This window comes from Amblyomma americanum, chromosome 2 (genome assembly GCF_052857255.1).
Source record: "Amblyomma americanum isolate KBUSLIRL-KWMA chromosome 2, ASM5285725v1, whole genome shotgun sequence".
NCBI classification, from domain to species: domain Eukaryota; kingdom Metazoa; phylum Arthropoda; class Arachnida; order Ixodida; family Ixodidae; genus Amblyomma; species Amblyomma americanum.
Window position 1 is genome coordinate 97,378,150 of NC_135498.1, and position 21,504 is coordinate 97,399,653.

Genomic DNA, 21,504 nt, shown 5'->3' on the forward strand with positions numbered 1-21,504 from the left:
TTATGTGATATTCCAATGTAATACTCTCAAGGGGGATAGTTTCAATGTAATAAAGCGATGAGATGTGAGTAGGCTCGATTAAGAGTGGATTCTAATGGATTAAGGTGGAGAGTGGACTGTGCTGGCTGACAGGTGGATTCTGGCTATTTGCGCTGATTAGGAGTAGGTTATGCTGAGTTAGGTTTGATTAGGATGGGCTGCAGTGGATTAAGGGAAAATTCTCTGGGACTAAGTTGGATTATGGTGCATTGAAGGGGATTACATTGGTTTCAATTGCATTAGGATGGAATAAAATGAATTACACTGGTGTGTGGTAGATTATGGTCGGATTCTGGAGCATTGCGGTGAATTGAAGCAGATTACGTCGAATTGAGTTGGATTAAGAGTCGATTACGTTATACTGAGTTAGATTATGAGTGAATTACATTGGATTAAGTTGACATAAAAGGGAATAGTTAGGTTATGGTGGTTTGTGTTGGATGGCGGGTGGCTTGTGGCTGATTGCGGTGGATTAAGGGTAGATTACTTTGATCAAAATTGGATTAGGGTTGATGCTGGTAGATTGTGCAGAGAGGTGTGGCTTCCCTGGGATTAAAGTTGCATTAGGCTGCATTAAGGAGGATTTTATTGGTTATGTGAGTGGATTAAAAAAGGCAATCCTTTAATCTTCACGGTCTGAAAGTATTCTTCAGTGCCCCCGCCAAGAAAGTTTGCAACGCAGAGTGTGACCTATGATTTTTTTTGTTCGTGGACACAACTGCGACGTACCTGCAAACGCGGTTGAGGAGTCCATTGACCCAAGGAGTATTTCTTGCGCCTTTCTTTTCCTCAAACCTAATGGAGCCTGCAACGTTGCCATCACCAACCCCAGTGTACGCCGGCGGCTTATTGGTCCGGATTTTGATTGATTGAATAACTTTTATTTTCATGAGAAAAGACGTTTGTCCCCACCCCCGGCACGCAGTCCTGGAAGACGGGGAGTTTCACGCCCGCGGTTAGAGGCTGGCTGGAAGTCCTCGACTGGTAGCGGCCTCTTCCGCCTAGTGGATGGTGGTGCGCTGGAGCTCAGGGTCCGGGCTTCTTAGCGGGGTCTCTCAGGCTTCTCTACTATCAGTATTTTACCCGCCCCGGGAGAATTTCGGAAATCCCAAATTATGTGGTCGAGGGTCCCTCTCGCCCGCATTGTGTGGATCTTATCTTGCGACGACAGGTCTAGGCACACGTGGTACGCCCATACTGAGTTCATAAATATATAGTTTGTAGCCGCCTCCACGCGACAGATTCTATATTATTTAATTTTGGGTCTGGTAGGGGTACCAGCCTACGTCCCAATTTGTACGGGGGGCTCTACGGCTACCCTGAAGTACAGAACTCGGGCTATCTCACGAGCCGCTTCGTTACCGATGACGGCGGCGTGTGCGGGTGTCCAAATTAACTGATTTTTCTTATCGAGTGGTTGTTGGCTAAGGAGCTTGGCCGCTCCGGTGAGAACCTGCCCCGTCCAAAATTTTGAATGGCAGTCTTACTGACGCTTACTATGAGTTTTCCTTTTGTTCCTACGCAGGCGAGCGCTATAGCAACTTCCTCTGCAGTCTCGATGTAGCGCCCTCGGATGGCTGCTGCGGAGACTGGAGCCCCTCGGCCATTGTCAACCGAAGCTACTGCCGCTTCCGTCCTGCCACTCGCCACATCAACGTACGCTACGTCCGCTTTTTTCATATTACAGAACCTCAGCTCCAGAGCCTCGGCTCTCTTGGCCCTGCGTTCTACGTTGAGCTCCGGGGATTATTTTTCGGGAAGGGGGGACCACCAAGACATTCCTTCGTTCCATGTCAATTTCAAATTTCATTGTAATCCCTGCTTAGGGATTTATTCCAACTTTTGCTAGGATACCTTGCTTGTGTCTGTTGTGCTGAATCTCTTAATTTGATATTCGCGCACCGCCTCCACTAGTTTTATCCATGTGCTATGCACCCCCAACCCAAGCAGTCGCTCCTTCGAGGCACCCATGTGTAGGCCTACTTCCTTTTTTAATACATTTCCGAATGAGGGCATCTATTTTATTCCTCTTTCTGGCTTTTATATCTAAGTACAGCATAGCGTAATTAATTATACTAATTACGTACGCCTGTATTACCCTCATGAAGTTCCTCTGTTTCAATCCCCTACCTTTAACCGCGATTCTTCTTATGAGGCCTATAGTTTGCATCCCCTATTGCTTGAAATAGGTAAGGACCTTCTCGTCGTAGCCGTGGAATTGAAGTATTAAACCTAATGACATTAATTTATCCACATTTGGCACCTGCATCTCCACCACATTAATTTTAATATCCCCGCGTTATTATTTCGGAGGTTTTTCGGATTATATAAAAAAATTCTGACTTTTGCGGGCAAAACGCGAGCCCCCTTTCGGCTGCATAAACGACAGTGATGCCGGTTGCGGCCTGTAACTGCTGTTCCGTGTGTACATCGCTCCCTCGGTTGACCCAGAGATTGATATCGTCCGCGTACATGCTAAAATGTAACCCCTCTAGCTCATTTAATGTGCCCCGGAGGCCTCTCATTGCCATTGAAGAGAAACGGCAACAAGACCGAGCCCTGCGGCGCGCTCCTGCTTCCCAGCTCAATCGGAAGTGATTCTAAGCTTTGGAATCTCATACACGCTTTCCTGACCGATAGGAAGTCCTTGATATATTCGTACGTTCTCTTTACCACTCCCTGCTCGTTCGGCTCGTTGAGGTTCACCCGATATTTGACATTCAAACGCTTTGGTGAGGTCTAGTCCCAAAATTGCTTTCGAGTCTCTGGAGCGCGAGACTATGATGTCAGGTTTAAGTGGGTGCCTCACATCCTGCGTGCACAAGATTGGCCAAAAAGCGACCATCTCGTGCGACCACAAATTGTTTTGCTCAATGAGCCCGTCAGCCCGGGAGCCTTGTTTTCACGACGTGCTCCATATATTTCCATACGCATGACATGAGCAAATTTGGAAGAGGGTGCGTATCTGCGGGGTGCGTATCTGCGGCTTCGGTAAGGATATAATGTTGGCTGTCCTCCATTGCTCGGGTAGCTTCGCTTGATTCCAAACTCATCCGCGATATTCGTTAAGAGGTTCATGGACTCATCGTATAAATTCCTTAGCATCTTCTTCGTGACTCCTTCAGGGCCTGGAACCGATTTGTCTCTAGTCTGGCAATTTCTGCCCTTATCGCTGCCTCTGTGATGGGGGAGTCTAACACCTCAATCGACGCCCCACCGGATATTGATTCGGTGCCGCGTTTCTACCGCAACGTTTTCAACGCCGACACATACAGCGCGCACTCTGTCACTAACGCCACTTAGCGCAAAGCGCGATTGAGGTGTCCACTGAACTTGAGGGCCAGTAAGGCGCCTTTCTATTATTTTCTTAACTATCTCAGAGGTTTCAGGTCCACATGCAGATTTTGCGGGGTAGCAGGCTAGTAGGTCCTTGGCAATGAAGAAGTATTGTCTGTGTTACGAATTCGAGGATGTTTGATTATTTAGACATCGCGGCCTGCACAAAAATTAGGACAAAAAGTCTAGACTTAACAAAAAGTTTATTGCGCGTTTATGCAACAATTTCCCTTTCGATGTCTGAAGTTCGGGGCTATTCACAGAGAAGATCGCTGTTCAAAAAGAGAAGCTGAGAAGCCCAATTCATATTCTGTTCTTCTTGTATTTACCAAAGCAGAGTTTTTGGTTATTGCGTTTTGACCGCTTTGCTGGCCACCTCTTTACTTGTTTAGCAAGAGATATCCTGTGCTTGCTAAAAATTTACCACTTGAGTTGCTGCAGGCCCGGGCCTGGCCTCACATTAAGCTTAGCGGGCCGGGACCTGGATGAGTAAAATAATAACGTAGCGGGCCTGGGTCGGGTTCGTGCCGCGCATAGACCTCAGAATGCGGCCGGTTAATAATAAACTGAAATGACTGATAACTATTATTATAAATTTAAATATATATAGGTGGTCAACATAGAAGTTGAGCGCAGCTTTTTATTTTTCTTAATCTACAAAAGGTTTCAATTATCGGATGTCAAATGTCAGCTCATTTAGCAGGATTTTTCGCATTGCACGTTTGCAAAACGGCCCTGCTACACGTGGCATCAACGCCAAATTCAAGCAGACTTCCTTTAGATCATCAATAAAAAAAACTGTGCCTGTATTTGATCCAGAAAAAAGTCGGGAGACACCATTTTAAAATTATTCAAAGCTTGAAAGCCACCACAATGAGCACTCAAATTCGTATTTTTCACTTTCGATATTTCGGACCACATTGGCGTTAAGGCAATTTCAAAACAGGTCTATGCTTCGTTGTTGACGGCTTTCAGTTGCCTCCTATAATCAAGAATATAACAGTTGATTAGGCTGTTGTTATTTAATCTTTTGATTGTTGCTCTGTATCATGTCGACATTGTCCGCCTATCCATAGAATCCGTATGCACAGAACTTCACCCACGTATATCTCACAGTTTTTTTAAATACGAATGCTTAAACGATAAAGAAAAGGCACCATGTATATAGATTAGCCCACAATCTGGTATGGAACAGAGAAGGCTTACGAACTATTTTGTTCTCCACATTCACAGTTTCGGCTGGCATTGTTTCAAGCGCGATGCGTGTCGGTGTGTTTCATGTAGCAAGCACACTAAAACATTTATGGACAATTCAGTGCGAAACCTGGTCCAAATGAAGCTTACTGTCAGGATTGATAAACTAGAAGGAAGATTGAAGAATAGATTAATTGGAGAGCATAAATGCGGAAACCAGAAGCAATGGAAGCCTGGAAGCCAGAAAAAATTAAAGAAAGAATAAAGGAATGACCTAGGCCAGCAATTTAAATATGACGCCGCCATTTGTCTGGCGGAGCTTGGCCGCACAATTTGTGGAACGTAAAGCTGTCAATGGATATTAATGAGATTGCATTATAAAGGTGAGTTGAGTTGAGGTGTTGAATGCTACAGGTGGGGTTAGCCTTGCTTTATCTGTCAACAATTGCTCCACCGTAGCGTCCCTTCTATATTATTAATGTCCTAAAGCCTGTCGCATCTATCCCGCTTCGCTACGCGCGCAGTCTCTTAAAATAGCACACATTCTCTCCCGCAGTCACCATCTATGCGCACAATCAATCTGCACAGTCCAGATCACAGTTCACTCTAGAAGTCACCATCTATGTACATATTCAGTCACAGTAGAACGTAGGTCATTGCAGTGCCACAATCCATACACACATTCACTCACAGTATAACGTAGTCCACTCCGGAAGACACCATATACGCAAACATTTAATCACAGTAGGCCATAGTCCGTTCCTGCTCTCACCATTTAGAAACAAAATGCATGTCCTGCAGAAAAGTTAAAAAAAGGCGTGCAGCCTCCCTTCTGCATGTCCGGTTTCCACTCGGGTAGACAATCTCCTGAACTGTACTGTGACGGGTTCCGTCTTCTTGAAGGAAGCGAACATCAAGAAGACAGGAACCCGTCACTAAAAGCCGCATCCGTTCGTCGTTGTCAGGATTAAAACGCCATTGGCCAAGAGAGTTGTATCGTAGTCGTAAGCCCTTAAACCACAAAGAAAAAAGTGGACGAGAGGTAACCGAACCGCTGTCCTTTGTGTGGCGAACCGGGTGCGTTACCTCCACAGCACTGAGGAGCTTTCGTTCTATGCTATAATTTAGAGGACTTCTTGGACCTCCTTATAGAGAAAAGTAGGTAACAAAAATTAAGTTGTTGGTTTGATTCATGGGGTAGCGTCCCAAAGCGACTCTGGCAATGAGAGACGCCGTAGCGCAGGGCTCTGGACAATTTCGACCAACGGGGGTCTGTAACGTGCACTGACATCGCACAGTACACGAGACTTTAGCATATCGCCTCCTCCGAAATGCCGCCGCCGCACCTCGGATCCCACCCGCGTCTTTCGGGTCAGTAGCCGAGCACCACTGAGCTACCAAGGCACATCGTTACTTGTAAGTACCAGTCAGCGTCACTTATTAATCACGGCTTATGGACACCGAACAACCGGAAGCGAGAAGTATGACATTTCATGTTATTGCATCGTACTTTTAAGAGCAGGTTTTCTAGGCGCCAAAGTATTTTAGACAGCGTATTTGAAAATCTGTGCGCACATATGAGCCAGTTAATAGCAAGTAATATGGTGGGAAAACTGCAAGCATACCCCAGACGGGTATAGAGTGTACGAACTGCTGTTGTACTGCGGCTCGTGATGGGTTCTCTCAAAAAAAAAATGCGCGATCATTCATCCTTGCTTCGAGATTGCATATATAGCAACTGTTAACGGGCAGGGGACATTAAAGTGATATTGTTGCATTCTTAGATCAATATCCTACAGCAAATTTCTGCGAAGAAAATTATTTTCAATTACATGACAGAAATAGTCAAATTAAATGGAGCGCAAATATATAGCGAACGGTGTAAGTTGCTGAATGAACTTCCGAGCCCTTGTAAACAATCTAGTATCAGCCATCGCTCTACCAACGATAGGTGGGAGGATCCATATAAAGGGAAGAGGTGGAACAGAAGTGTGTACTCGTTTTTACTGCTGGTATACGACGCAAGAGAAGCCGAAGATGGAGCTGAGTTCACAAAAATGTCCTGAAACTGCAACCATTCGTGCGCCAATTGCTTTTAACACATAACTTCAGGTCTCTTCAACATTTTGCTTTATAGAAGCCTTGCAGAGTTCTTAAAACCGCTACTTATAAGAAAAGATGAAGAGCAAAAAAGGGCAAGCAGCAATTGCTGTAAGACGGATCAAGGCAGGATTGCACCGTCATAAAAAGTGTCGTGAAAACAACATGCACAGCAGACCGCTCACGCTTCTGACAGGGCGACAGCATGAAACGATGGGGGCTGCTGTCTTCTATGGTGCTTAGTCTAATGCCTCATAGTCGTGATATATACCCTAAACTTTTGTTTGAGAAGCGCACATTAAGCAAATAAAAATACCACTAGTGCTACACATGTTAAAAATTCAGAAGGGAGGGGGGGGGTGGCACTTTGTTGATCTAAAGTGCGTTGAGGCAAAAACATGTAGTGCAATATATTTGAGCGAAAATGAAATATATTTTAGTGTAAATGCAATGAAATGTTTCTGCGTTTGTCACTGATGCGTGGTTTACATGTTACTTAAGTACGGAAATATTTGCGAATCTTAAATGCTGGAGACACTGGAGTGCATTTGGGAGGCATCCGTCTGATACGACGCCTTTCCACAAACACTCCTAACGTCAAATCAAATCAAATCAAATCTTTATTCAGAATTCTTCCGCGTGTAACAAAGGAATGCTGGGACAAGAGCAAAAAAGCTGCTACAAGCAGCTTGACAAGGCCCTTGCCTCTGTTTGATTGGCAGCGTGAAGGTTTTTCAGTCATGTTAAATGCAAGTTTTTAGATATATATATGTGTTGCATCTCACAGATAAAAGCAATAGAAATGTATTCGCGTACAACAGCATCCCACGTGCAGGCCAACATATTTGAATACATATGCAGAGAAAGGGAAAGGAAAAAAAAAACGAGTTTCTGGTCTAAGTTAGACCATTTACACTCAGGACGTACAGACAAATAAAAGAATCGTACGAACCTAATACAAAAACAAGCATGCTCCAAAATAAGAGAAAACGTTTACATTACAACATTTTTCTTCTGTACTTTTTTCTTAAATTTGTATACCGTCGTTCTTCATTAAAAAATTTTTTCCATTGTTTTCTAGTCATGGTGTTCGGGTCTATATGTAACCTTTCAAGGCTATTTAGCAGGAATGGTACACGATATTGCAACGTGTTAAAACCGTTATTGGTTCGGGAAAATGGCAAATCCCATGTATCTCTTTGCCTTACACTGTATGGCAGCTGCAAGGATTTTTTAAGGCGGCTCATTCGAAGAAAATGCTCATTTGTGTGTTTTAAGCTGCTCTTGTATTTTAAGAACAGGTTAAATATGTATGCATGCGTGACAGTCAAGACATTAAATGATTGAAATAAATCCCGCGTATGGGAATCGTATGGGGCATTTGCAATATGGCGGATAGCTTTTTTCTGTATTAAAAGTAATTTGTGGATGTGTGTAGCAGATGTTGTCCCCCAAACAAGGTTACAGTAGTTTATATGCGGGAGAAATAAGGCATTATATACAAGAAGCTTGAGTTTCGGTGGAATCACATGTCGCAATCTACAAATCATTCCGCATGCCCTCGCCAACTTTTTAGCTACAAGGCCAACATGAGCGTCCCAAGTTATATTTTCGCTAAAAATGACTCCTAGTGTTTTAACCTGTTTCGCGAGCTCTATTTTAGAATTGTAAAAATAGATATCCAAGCTGCGATTTATTTGCTTTTGCACCGGCGCAAATAAAATACATTTGGTTTTCGCTGCGTTTATTTTTAAGGAATTTACTGTGCTCCATTGAGACAACCTATCGAGGGTGGTATTGGCTAAACTTGCGAGTTCCTTAATCTCCTTGGACTGAAAGAAAATGCTAGTGTCCTCTGCATAGATAACAAAATATGCTTGATCACTAATGCTTATTAAATCATTAATATAAAGATTGAATAAGATCGGTCCCAGTATACTGCCCTGCGGAACCCCTGCTTTCACAGTAAGCAAAGAGGAATATTCACCGGTAAGAGCGACGCACTGTTTTCTTTGTTCTAGATATGATTTTAGTAATTTTAGAGTTATTCCCCGAAATCCATAACGTGGTAATTTACATAGTAAAGTAGCATGATTAATCCTGTCGAACGCCTTCGAAAAATCTACAAATATACCAAGGGTTACCTTCCTTTCTTCAAATCCATCAAGTATGTACTCCTTTTGCGTATGTAGGGCCAGTTCGGTTGACACCTGCTTTCGTCATTACGTCACTTCCGTTGTCATGACTTCCAGTTGGCGATGTAACGGACGGACAGATTCTTGACCGGGAGTATGGGCCATTAAAAGCTTTCGCCTTAAAATTCGCAGTATACGGTTCAAAGCGTGACATTGCCAGGTGTTCACTAAGAGTTATTCAGAGATCGATATGCTTATAAGTAGATAGGAGAGACAAATTCAGTTTTATTTCTGGAAAGAACTTCCGTCAGGTTTCCAAGTGTGCCACAGCGAATAACAATGTTTAGCTGTTGCATAAAATGACACAATGCTTTCCAAGTAAAGGGCATAGTAGGAACTCAAGGTATAATTTTTCCACCGTGCAATGCATAGCCAAGGAAGGCGCTGCAAGTTTTCTATTGCGCAGCTAAATTGTTGCCGTCAGCTACTTTGGCTGCTACGAAGGCGAGAACACATTCTGAGCAATTAGAATCTCTTGTTTGGTGTTCTAAACGTAGCCACGGGCGCAAGCACTTCACGTGTGGCTTCGAAAGAGCGAACTTTCGAAAGTTCATTCCAACAAGAGGAGACACCGTGAAAAGCACTACTGCAAGTTTGCGTCATTGCAAACATTTTCTGGGTACCACAATGATCCTGTCACCGCTCTTAGATATCGAAGTTTCATGGCTTCTCGAGAACGACCTTCCCAGCTCAGCAGACCCATCGATTCTTTCCTGAAGTCCACTTTCGAAACGGCTTTATTGCAAGTGATGAATTAAACTCTTGTGTAGTTGCCAGAGTTGACTTCAAGGATGTCGTGAATGGACGGTGAGAAAAAAGGGAAAAATAAATGTCGCATATTGTTGAAGCAGCACCATGCGCATGCCTGCAGATTCTGGAGAAAAGCACAGAGACTTTGGATGGCCCCCGCTCTACTCAAACTCAATGAAAATCTTGGTCTTGACTGCATTGGCAAGACTAGGCCATGACATCCATGTTTCATTCTATGCCATAGCCGTGGGGAAAAAAACGCAGAGCTCTGAAAACGTATTAAGTGATTCTGTTAGAATGGGCGCTTTGAAATTGCTCGTTTCTTTTTCCTGACTGCGTGTAAAGGCGCTAAGAGAAACGCGGAGAATTTCATCGCCGGTTCCCTATTGGAATCAATATAAGCGCCTCCTTTCAGTTCTGAAACTACAGCCTCTGTTTTGTGGATAGTTTTTAGTCGGAAGAGAATCATGTTTTTTCAGCTTAGTGCGCATGACGCTCTGCAGTTGCTGAAAAAAAAAGTTCTTTTTGCGCCATGCAAGACAAGAGGGCAACCAGAGTCCACTTACAACACACTGCTGCACGGCGATCTTTCACAGCTGAGCGATGGTTATATCAAGGGATAAGGGAAGACCAGTACAACGTTAACTTCGCGCCAGCACGGAGTGGAGTATTTCGAAAAGGCTGGTGTCATTTACCCATACTGGCATAGTGTCTTAGGCACCGTGTCACAGAATAATAAAAGCAGACCGCTGAAGATCGCAATTACTGGGAGCGGGAAAAAAGTGAGTCATTATCCAATCATGCTGCACGAGAAAATGGTTGTGGTCCATAGCGAAGGGATCACTTTAAGGTGGTTAAAAATTTTTAAGTTATAAGTATAGCTTAAGGCTGGCGAACTGTTTCATAAACGCTGTAGGCGAATAAACCTAGACGGTTTCGCAGTTACCTTTCAGAGTACTGACTGCAGAGATAATATTCAAGATAACAATAGACGTTGGCGTCCAGCGGATTCCTGGACGACGTTTTCTTAGCTAATGCCATGTTGCTGCAATGACGTTGGCGGCCAGCGGATTCCTGGACGACGTTTTCTTTGCTAATGCCATGTTGCTGCAATGCTGTCATGCGCTCTTGCACCCTTGTGGTATTGAAATAAATAAAAATAGAATAAAAATACCTCTTTGGGTACCACCGCCATCCTGAGAAACTGCCTATGCATTTAATAACATTACCATCCGAGTGAACGTGATCAAAAAACGGGTTTTCATGCAGACGATTTACATATATGCAGTCTGAATCTCTGAATCAAGAAAACGGCAAAGTAAAGACGAATCGCGGAGCCCCAGAGATTTTCAGTATGATGCTTCTAAGGGTTCATTTTTGCCCAATATAATTCCACGCAAATTTTGCCAGTGGAAGCAATGCTTCCAGAGAGCTCCAGACGCAGCTGAGCAAATAAGTGGGATGGAAAGGTTCGAGTCACTATGATGGTGCGTTATAGCCACAAAGAGAATACTTATAATAAAATTTCTGTGCGGTTTTTGGTGCCCAGAAGGAACCAGCTTTGACTAGTCATCCTTCTGTTGTAATCAACTGGCTGCGGAGGATCGCGTGCAACCGCAGCATAGTAATAGACCGGCTTGTCATTAGAGCAAGCATCCTGAGGTCTTTCCGTACTGCACTTGTTTAAGCTTACGGGCATGAACTTCCGCGCTGGAGCCAAGCCATTCGTGGCGTGTGCCAGCGAGCAAAACTACCTCTCCCCTTTAATGTGGCGCCATTTTTATTGTCACCAAAGCGGCTTTCGGCAGCTGTTCTGGAGCCGAATCGACCCCTTCGAGCGCCATGCGAGCGTTGCACCTCACCTGTCGTTATACCGCAGTTGTCTAGCAGGTGGTTCGCCGCAAGCAACAACCTACAACATTCGCGCCGCACAATGACACAGCATAATGACACAGGGCTTTCGTAAAAAGGAAAATCTTGCAACTATTTCCGGTTTAGAATATTTCTTGAATGTCTGAAACGTGGCAGGTTTATTCCAGCACCAGTCTCCAGTGGCTTACCTCGATATAAGAAGCAATGAATCGCTAACACGCAGTAGCTGAAGCTTGTATGCATAGCTGTTTACAGTTAAACTAGTACTTTCGATCCTGAGCAAAGAATGCCAAAATATAAACGACGTGTAATCGCTTTTAGCTCCTCCTGCTCGTTGATATCGAAAGAATTGATGTTCTCTGAACAACAATAAACTGTAAATGATATCGACTGTCGGACAAGGGAAAATGCATCGCATTGTGCTTCTGTAACGACGGAAACAGATATGCCTACGAAAACATCTAGACGGTTAACTTTCCCAAGGGACGATCTTTTGTCATCAGATGTATTGCAAGGCAACAAAAAGTCCTGCAAAGGGAATTATAGCCTAAATGAAGAGAACGTTTGTGTGTTAGTACTAAAGACATTAAGTTACAAGCAAACCGAAATTAGATATGTGTGGATGAATTCTATCAGCTGCTTTCTTAGCGTGACCTACCGACTGACTCGTAATTACGGACTGTCGGAATGGAGCTCTCAAATTGAGGTGCACAACGCGAACTCGCACCCAAATGCAGTAATTGAGGGTTGCAATCGCTTTGGTTAGCATTTTGTAAATGGAATGAAAATATTATACCGCAGCCATGCGTGATAAGCAGTTAAAACGATCTTGAGGGGTCTTTTCTAAATGTTAGTTTCTTTTCAAAGCTTTTTTGTTGCAAAAAAATTGGACACAGTACCGCAATAAGCATCCGCTTCGGTTGCTCATTCTCTATGGCGTTTCACTGCTAAGAACAAGGACGATGGGCAATTTCTTGTCCGCGGAAGTTTAAGTGTACAAATTGCTGTGTGCTGGGCGACGTCACTGCACGGTAAAGAAGTTCCTACAGTTGAATTTAATCGGGGCCTGTCGAGTATGGCTTCGCTCAAATCTTACACGCAGATTATTCACGTCAACGCCACATACCATACCGTAAATATTACTTTACAGCGTTCTTGAGTTAACGAAATATGTGACTTGAAAATAGCGTTGCTAGAAAATGTTTTCCAATGTTGAACTGTTGGCTATGTAAGTACGAACGCATTTCACCACAGCGAAACGGCGAGCGAGCGCAAAGTTACTAAAGGCAGCTGCGGAAGTTATTCCGGGGAATCACAACGAACGCGTACATTTCCGCTCTTGGTGGCGCGCAGAAAACATCTGCGGCAGGTCAGATGAAAGCCACGTGAAAATCTATTTTTCACTTGATATTTACTTTATAGTTCAGTTTTTGTTTATCAGCCAGTCGAGCCTCAATCTGCACATTTGAAAACGTCCGCACATTTTTGCGAACCGGAGATGGGTTGACCAATCTTTTCTGCGTTGGTGGTATGTTTTTATTCCGCTTTTCTAAAAACTGTCGCCCAGTTACTTTTGCTACAAGTGTCGACTACCTCGGAGACCCTGTCGTGCTCAAGGACACGCTGACGGTAGCGTTTGTTTGCAGTGCTTGCTCTCCTAAGTAGTGACTGCAGCCAAACCGATATTTTGATAGAAGGCGTTGAGCTGTCTATTGCACTGCTAGAGCGAACACTCGTAGAAGTTGCGCCAGTATTGTCAGCGCAAGAGCGTGTCCATATGCATTGCTGCAAGATGCTACTCAAGGAAAACGCATTAATTAATTGATGCTTGTTCTCAATGCAGCAAAATTAGACTCCAAGTGATTCTATCCCCACGTCAATTGTTTACTGACAATGTATTTTGGAATCAACATGATCAGGGGAAAATCTGGCTACGCCCACTGCCGGACAAAGGCCTCTCCCATGTCACTCCAACAACTGCTGTAGCCGCCGCAGTGGCTCAGTGGTTGTGGCGCTCGGCTGCTGACCTCAAAGACTGAGGCTCGATCCCGGCAATGGCGGTGGAATTTTCAAGGAGGCGAAATTCTAGAGGTCCGTGTACTGTGCGATAAAATTGCACTTTAAAACGACCCAGGTGATCGAAATTGTCCGGAGCTTTCGTATGTTACAGCCCCTATAAACCCTGTCCTGCGCCAGCTGCGACCCCTTTATCCCTGCAAACTTCTTTTTCTCATTCACCGAACTAACGTTTTGCCACCCTGTGCTACATTCCCTTCTCTCGGTATCCAATTCGTTATCCTTAAAGATGATCGGTTACCTAGGCTTCTCGTTTCATGCCCTGGCCAAGCCCATTTGCTGCTTGTCTTCTTGATTTTGAATGAGGTATTATATAGCAACCACTTTTCTTTCCTGACCCACTCTGTCCTATTTCTGTCCCGTAAAGTTGTACTTATAATGTTTCTTTTCATAGCTCCCCGCATTGTCCCAATTTAAGCTCAAACTTTTGCGTTCCGGTAGCATACAGCAGTGAAATAGTTTACACCGGGGGGATACTGGTAAACGAGCAGTCATAATCTGAGAGAGCCTGCCATATGCTTGCCACGCCATTCTTATACTTGCAGTTATTTCGCTCTCGTGATCCGGATCTGCGGTCGCTTCCTACCCTAAGTAAGGGTACAACCTAGCAAGTAGTATTCCTCAGGTATACCGAATAATTGCTACATTTCATTTAGAAGATATTTGTTTCAATTATAGCATCTGGACAGTGCTGAATGGTTGGTGATCATTTGTCAAGGTACAGTAAACATAATCTTGTTTATCATTCCCCCGTTACCTATGGGTGAACTCTCTTGAAGTCCACGAAGAGGCCAGGAGACAGTGTGAAAGGGCCAAGAATATCGCCAGCAGGACTCCGGAAGACACTCGGTACGCATGAGATGAGGTTCACTATGGTTACCTAGGCTAGCGATAAGAACGGCACTAATGGTGCTGTGCAAGCTCATATGATGAGATTTTAAGGAAACTAATGAATACTTAAACACAATGAATACCACCTCTCTCTTGTGTAACGTTAGAACAAAATAAATATAAAGACTCGCAATGCTTCTATGATATGCGGCAAACTGTTCAAAAACATTAACTGCTCGTGAGCGTCGCTGTATTGCGACAGGCCTTACATTGTAGCCGAATTGTGAAATTAACGCAAGTAACAAGTTCTGCTGCGTGTGAAATATTCCATCTTTTATTGACTAGAGGGCAAGCGCTCCTATTTAGCCCAAGCAACACCTCGGGCAAAGTTGGGAAATACAGGAGCGAAATCGGCCAACTTTACAGCTGGCTGTCGAAAGTCGCAAGGTATTTAGGATCTTAGAGCTCCATCCATATAAATGAACAGAAACGCACGCTTCACACCCCTATCAGACGTTTAAGGGTACATTTAAAAAGGCTATCTCAATACTATTTTGAACGGCTACGATATATTTTAAAGGCGTGTTGATACGTATACCTCGCACGATGCGCAGCAATGATATCAGTATAGCACGGCGGGCGGATCGTTATAATCTAGAAAAAAGTCACATCTACACAGCAGACAACGTGGTAACCTTGAATTATATTCAGCTGCTCACACTAGACACACATCTCCTGATTTTGCATTAATATCTTAGGGCTCCCTAGAGAAGCTCAAGCGACAAGACATATACTTGGCGCCGGCTATAGCATATTACAGACCCTTAGCGCACACTGCTGCTCTGGGCTTTGAATTGTTCCTACTAATATGAAAATGGCACGCAAATGGTAAACAACGTCAGGCAACTGTAAACATTTGAAATTGAAGATCCATGAATTGTGGCTGAAGGTCTACATTTTTATTCTATTTATTACTTGTTTTGATTCGCAGCGAGGCCTAGCAACTCCCCTCTGGTATTGACTATGGGCTGTGAAGGCTTTGACAGGAAAGTCGAGCTGTGCATTATCATCTCGATGTGCTGCTTTGGTAAGAAAAGTTTTGAAAACAGAAGAAATGATCATCACTATGTTTTAGGGGAATGCGCCGAGGTGGACTCGATCTGTAATAGAGGCGATATTACTAATTAGCATTCATCTAAGCGCACCCATACGGCTACCAAAGAAATCTATACTGTATTCACTCAAGCTCCGCAGTTGCGGAATTGCGGAGGCCAAGGTTACACTTCCTGCCAAACACCTTGCGGTCAAACTATAATTGAACTGTGTCCTGCTACGGTTGGCAGTTTACTCACCACCCAGTGGGCAGGTTGTCATGATGTCAAAAGGTCACGTTACCTAAGCAGACCACTTGCCACCTTGGGGGCCATTCATATGGCATGTGGGCCGGCTGGGCGTGTTTCCCACAGTACGGTGGGCACACAAAGGTTTCTCAAAGGCAATGTATAAGCGGCTGAGTGCAAGCTGTAGTGCTAACGTACTAAAATCTCGGGTCATACACAGGCCTTTCCGGATCGCAAGACTACAACACAAGTTTCGGAATAGGAAGTGCTTACCCCACGATCCAGGCGGCCATTATGGCCCAAAGCCAGCTGGATAACATTCTCAATGCCAAGCGTCAACTAGACTTCCGTCTACGACAGCGGTAGTCAATCCGTTAGCTGCAGAGAAGATATGGCTCAAATAGTGTTAAATATGTTGAGTACTTGCTTTGTGCAAAAGTGGCGAAGAATTTACACGGAAGGAAGACATACTGAGCTTGTCCTGGATGCTGAGCACAGATTTGTAGAGTGTAATGCCTGTCCTGGTGGCCGCATTGCAATTTTAAGGGAAGGAAAAACGGCCAAGTGCTATGCTCTCAGTTAGGTCAAGGAAACTCAGGAGGATAAAACAGTCTGAAGTATTTCACAACGGCACTCCTGAGAATATACACGCTACATTGTGGGAAATCCACCGAAAGAAAAACTTCTTATCACTAAAAACCTCAGTACGAATGTTGAATTATACATCGTGCCTTGCGCTATGGCCTCTTAGAGGAAAAGAGCTCAAACCAAGTAGACAAGGTTGCCTTTTGACAGCTTACTCTGCATAGAAGTTTTTTTTTTTCTTGAGGCTTTTACTCAATGCTACCTCAGAGGAGAAAAATATTCGTTAGATTTTATTGTTTTCATAATATTTACACAATATGACACATTTTTTTTCTTATCTCCAACGTTTCAGGAATTCGACACAGCAAAATGACTCCACTGCGACAACGAGAAATGCAGGAAGTAGGACCCTTAGAAATATTGAACGCTTTGCAGCGAAGAGACGATTACAGTATGAGTGAAAACTGGACTTTTCCGCACATTGGTACTACTTTCAGCGTGGGACTTCTCTCAGCAGCCATAAAAAGAAAACCTTTGCTAGGCGGCCTACCATCACTAAACGTACGTCCCCGAAGTACACTTATTATCAGCACCAGACCAGGAGGCACAGAAACGTACCCTGGTGTAACAACACGTCGCCGAGGTTTATTTGAGGATGGAAGTCCTATCCAGGGTGAGATAAGTGAAAAAAGACGTGAGCTTAGAAACAGCGAGGATGAAAGTCCAGCGCTGTTTTCCAGCGTTAAACAGACGGCACTGACTATAGCAGGGAGCGGGAAGGGAAATAAGGGGGGTGTTATGACCAACTACGCAAGTGAAGCCACCAGCCTTGAGAAGAACATCGCCAGAAAGAAGCCACTTATTAGAGCTGATAAAATTGAAGGTCAGGCTATTTCACAAGCACGAAGCTTACCGAACTTGTCTGGTGTGCGCATAGGAAGTTCGTCAAACCTTAGAACAGGTGCAGCTGCTAACTTACCGGAAATAGGAAAGAATCCCAGCATTGAGCACCCCGGAAATGCAAACTTCCCCGTTATTGGGCCGGCAATAAACACGCAATATGAAGTCACAGAGCGAGCGAAATTACTAGCGCTCTTAGTATTAGAAATTGGGGAAGAAGGCCAATACAAGGCATCGGGATCACAGCACTGAATATACATAATACATAAGTGCTGAAGACCTTAAATTAATATCCCAGAAGCTGCTTTTCCTCCAATCGAACGTCGTCTGTCATCTGCATAATTTTTCTCCATGCGAAATGGATTATAATTTTTTTATTTTTCGTTAGTGCCTTTGGGCAGCTCTTCGACATAATTCGGCCAAGGATTTGTTTGTAGTCTCTTTATGCAATGAAATGATGCAGTTGATCAGATGTCGCATGTAGGTAAATCTGCGTCGGGGAACTGTTATTCCAGTGCCAAAAGAACCTGTGTTAACTGCCATTTGAGTATTTATGTATACATAGGCATCACTTTGTAATAGATGTCCCCAATAAATTTTGGCTCCAGTCACCTTGCAAAGTCCTGGCCTCCATAAGTGCTTTAAGGCGCGGCTCTACGGCCTGCACAGATTTCTTCCTTGACCCTTTACCCTTTATCATTTCTGAAATCGAACCACAGCATCCACAATATCAAACATTATTAACTCGCAGCCAATATATTGCCTGCATCGCCAAGAAGCGGACGTAAAATTATTGCCCACCAGACACAGCCTTGAAAAGGCGCCGGCGATCGCTGCTACAAGGGGAGTACAGAGTGCGTTATTCTGCACGTGTCGCTTGGATGTCTACAGCGACAGAGCATGTTAGCTTGCGTGAGCGTCTTTTGGAGCAATGGAGCACCTTTGTAGCCTCCTTGAGTGAGGAGTGATGTTTCCAAGTTTTCTTAAGTATTTTTATTTCAGTATACATATTAGGACACTCCGTCAATGCTGCTTGATGTGTTCCATTACAGCTGGAGTACATCGGTGCGTCCTCATTGCCCGCAGTTCGACTGTAGGTGCCGGCAAAATACAGGCATGTTGTGCAACTGCTGCACGCAGACTTGACATCTCCAAAACTTTGAGATTTGCACCGCCGCAAAAGACTTGGCACATGTGGGTGTAGAAAGACCCTGAAAAGACTGATGCTGGGGGGGGGGGGGGGGGGCATCTCCTTCGTTATCTAGGTCACCTTAGTTTATCTTTCCTTCGGTTTAAATGCCATGACGATGCTTATGTCTCTTTGAATTCAAATACAATACCATTTATTCGCGTCAGCATTGTCATCCATCCTGCTCTCTTCCTATCTGTAAGCATTACGCCTCTCATTTTCTTTCCGTGACTGGCTGCGCAGTCCTCAAGTTAATTTCAAGCCTCTTCTTTAGCCTCTAAGCTTCCTTCCCATATATGAGTGCTGGCAAGATTGTACTCTTCTACACTTAGGCCTCGAACGAAGCAGGTATGCTGCTCTTCATGACCAGAGAGTGCCGGCCAAACCCACTCGACGCCATTCATATTGCCTTCGCTATCTAAGTTTTGTGGCCGATATGAGCGGCTACTTCGTGCCTTAAACAGAATTCTTACAATCACAAATGCCAATGCTTCTCTTCCTATGTAAAGAGTTCCATTTCGAGGCTAATAAACTTTTGCTTTTTTAATAAATTCTAGACCGATGATTTAGCTCTTCCTGTCTAGGCGTGCAGTGATGACGCAGAGATAGAGTATCCGCCTCGCGTGCAGTGGGACCAGGGCTTGAATCCGGGGGCCGCGCTGTAAATCTCTGTGTGTCGATGGAATTGCATAACCAGGCCTGGGGTGCGTCCTAATCTCTGTGACCAGAAAAGAGAACGCACTACGTAATAATAATAATTGGTTTTTTGGGGAAAGGAAATGGCGCAGTATCTGTCTCATATATCGTTGGACACCTGAACCGCGCCGTAAGGAAAGGGGTAAAGGAGGGAGTGAAAGAAGAAAGGAAGAGAGAGGTGCCGTAGTGGAGGGCTCCGGAATAATTTCGACCACCTGGGGATCTTTAACGTGCACTGACATCGCACAGCACACGGGCGCCTTGGCGTTTTTCCTCCATAAAACGCAGCCGCCGCGGTCGGGTTCGAACCCGGGAACTCCGGATCAGTAGTCGAGCGCCCTAACCACTGAGCCACCGCGGCGGGTCGCACTACGTCACCAGAACAAAATGTTCTCGCACTACGTCACCAGAACAAAATTTGGCCACCCTGGTGTAGTCCACGGCTGCAACCTCTTACATCACTAAACCAAATAACCCGCCGCCTTCAGTCACCACCGGCTGCGGAGCAACTTCCCAAGGCACTTGTAAGAGCTGTGACGCAACGAAGGGTGCTAAGAAATTGTGACTCCGGAGAGGCCGCCATTGGATACTGAACCGGGCATGGTTTAACGCTAAGTCCTTATCCAGTACGACTAATCTAACAGGAATGTTCCATGATTTACGGGTATTAAATGGGATGTCTTTGATCTTGTGAGTTCAGGAGGAAAGAGGAAGCCTATACAGTGATAAGGGGTGTGCACGTACTATGCTATCGCCGATTAACAGAGAGACGAGAACTAGGTGTGGGAGGCCTCAACCGGGATACAGTTAGCATTGCGGAATTCTAAAGCATGAACGACCGGGTTGAAGTTAAAGTAATTAGGCTTAATAAAAGGTACAAACTGAAGGCGGTACAGGCTTACGCGTCTACATTCAGCTGTGATGAAGAAATCGATAAAAGCTTTTATGAAGACGTAGAATCGGCCACTAGCAAAGTAAAAAGACAGTAAACTGTACTGATGTGCGACTTCAATGCCAAGGCAGGGAAGAAGCAGGCCGGAGACCAGGCAGTAGGAGAATATGGCATAGGCTCTATTGGATCAGGATAGGAGAGCTATTAGTCGAGTTTTCAGAAATAACTTACGGATAATGAAACCCTTGTTTTATAAACGAGAAAACATGAACTGGATTTTGAAAAGCCCCAGTGGTGAGACCAAAAACGAAATAGACTTCACAATATGGGCTCAGCCAGGCATCCTGCAGGAAGTGGAGGCCCTTGGAAAGGTGCGTTGTAGCGACCGCATGATGGTAAGGTCTCGAAATAGCCTTGAATTGGAGACGGAAGAAAATAAACTAGTGAATTAGAAGCCCATTAATGAATTTGGGGTGACATGGAAAGTACACTAATTAAGGATATCACTTCAGAAGAGATCTTTGGTTGGAACTATTTAATTAACAATATTTGTTATCAATTCTTATTATTTTTTTTAAAGCAGGTGAGCGATCCCACCTGCGTACCCAACAGCAGAACAGCATTGGACGAATACCGAGCTATCATTGGCAAAAATTGGCATGAACGGCGGTCTAATATTGGCATTTAGGCAAAGCACTAACACTTGGACACATTAGCCACACTTTCAGGCCAGTTTTAGGCTAACGTCCGGCCGATCGAGCGGCCAACGCAAGCCTGGCGTTCGTTCCGCGACATGGGCCAGGAAAGGCTTCGGACTGGTTTTTTAACACTCGCATGCAGCTTTGGAAGATTGGCATCCAGCCTTCAAACAGTGGTATATCCAGCTTCAAAAAACTGGGATCCTTCTTTCGAAATTGGCACATGCAACATTACAACCCACCGGCCATTGACTGGAACGGTGGATATACCATTCAACCTAGAAAACATTCATAAATGAGGGTGCAAAAGAATTCAGGAAAACGATCGGTTTATTGCATCGAGCTACAAGGATCACGCTTCTAGCGAATGCGGGATGGCTTGCGCTACTACCAGCCATCCTGGTAATTAAAGGAAAGCGGGACCCAACAGCATGGTGGCAGAAGCTCTGGGAAAGTCATTTATTTTGAAATTTGCTGTGTGCCGAAGATTTACTTTGGACAACGCAGCCCGGAAAGCTGCTCTGGCACAGCTAAGGCATCCATAGAGTGCTTAACGGAGCTATCCTCCGGTGAACTGATCAGTCATATCGGAAGTAATCATTGCACTCCGCTTGCAATAGGACTCTTGCACTGCATTCAAACAAATTCCTCGTCTAGCCCGTGCACAATGACCTCACGATGTGTCGCGCCTTCAAAGAGAAGAATGATGACATGATGAGCCTTAATATGGCCGCCACAAGTGAAAAACCGAAATGATTAAATAACACTGAGTTTTGTGAGGCGCAGTCTTTGTGAAAACACTCGCAACACA